The sequence below is a fragment of the Sycon ciliatum genome, chromosome 1, assembly GCF_964019385.1.
Source record: "Sycon ciliatum chromosome 1, ocSycCili1.1, whole genome shotgun sequence".
Classification (NCBI taxonomy): Eukaryota; Metazoa; Porifera; class Calcarea; order Leucosolenida; family Sycettidae; genus Sycon; species Sycon ciliatum.
The window spans coordinates 38,882,364-38,884,097 of record NC_088643.1 but is presented as its reverse complement, the minus strand read 5'-3'; positions in this window follow the sequence as shown (position 1 = coordinate 38,884,097).

Here is a 1,734-nt window from a genome sequence, read left to right as displayed (position 1 = left end):
GCAACTGTTTTTCTCCCAGATAATCTGCGGGATCCCTATGGGATAGTTCAGCACCTGCATGTGGGTTAGTGTGTTAGGACACTCAGTCTTATGAGTCATGTCGATTCTCAGTCGAGTCTCAGAGATATCTTTAACTGTGTGTATGGTGTCACCGTGTTAGTAATCACAACGGTGACCACAATGCAGTGACGATGCAGTGACGAATGTACACTCACTCCCTTGGGCTCAGTCCAGACTGGCACAGAGGGTTGGTTTGAGGGTTGGCCGTGACACTTCACATTCACTTGCAATCACAGCCAGCGAATCAACATGAAGGTTCGAAGCACTACGTAAGAGGAATAGCCTAACAAACACACCTCTGGCTCCGGCCATCGTGATAATAAAGATTTCTAACACAACAACATGATACTAACGCTCGTGTTGTACAGAGTACAGCGGTAGCATTAGCGACTAGTCTAGCCAGGCACTGCAACACTGCATTTGCCGGTTAGGATTGGACCGCACCCACCTTGTACAGTAAGTGCGTGATTGTAGTTGGCATGTACATGTACTACCATTACTGGATGGGGATGAATAATTCACTCCCAATCTTCCATACACAACGCCACGCGCGCGCGCGCACACACACACACACACACACACACACACACACACACACACACACACACACATGTACGCAGACACAGTCTCCGTCTTTCCTTATTCTTTTCCAGCTGCATGGTTATGTGAACATAGTAAAAACACACGCACACAAACACACACACACATACACACATGTACGCACACACACACACACACACACAGTTCAAGAGCATGGCGAATCATTGGAGTACCTGTCAATATCTGCCCGCAGTGTACAATGGTATACACAATTTAAATGTACCTGTTCCTTCCCACTTGTGGGCAGATCTACGTCCTGCATGCTAGCGAGTTCCAGGGACACGATAGCTTGGTGGTCACATTCCCTTGGCATTGGTGGTGGGGCTGTGGCATCACGCATTGGTGGAGCTGTGAACCATTGACGGTATTCAAACTGTTGGCCATGCCGCACAGTCTCACTATCAGCACAGGCCTACAAGAGATACAGCCATTGCTGGCACGGTGTAGGTGATAACACTACTCACTAGTTTGAGCGCCAATCTTCACCTTCAACAGTTACATGTTCACCCCGGCATGGCCCAGTGAATGAAACGACCGGCGCTGTTGTCAGACATGGTTTTGTAGCTGCAGCTCTGGAGTCGAAATGTATTTTTCTTCGAAGCCTGCGTCGTGTAAGACGTCTTTCTTTCTGCTCTTTCCAGTCTTGGAAAGCTACCATTGAACAACGGGTACCGACACAAACCTTCAGCCGTTGTGTGGCCAGGGCCGCGCGTGCACAGGCAGGTGCTTCGTATCATTCTGGATACACACAGGCTTCCCGACGAAACGCTCGTGATCGACTTTGGCCTACGAAGAGCCGTCCAGGCCAGCCACCAAACGGCATTACCAAACTTCGACACTGGACAGCTCGGCCTGGACCGACGTCCCTGGCCTGACCGCTGGAACTCACTGCTCACAAAGGGCAGAGCGCCGGTAGACCGGCAGACAAACCGGCAACATGTCAGCGTGGAATCATGGACGTGTATTGTGTAACTAGAGGGTTTGTGCTAGGAGCCGGGTACGCGGGTGGGCTTGATTGTTGCTCCAAGAGTCTATTCTCAGGCTGGCCTATGGAATTTATTCTTCAGACCCAAA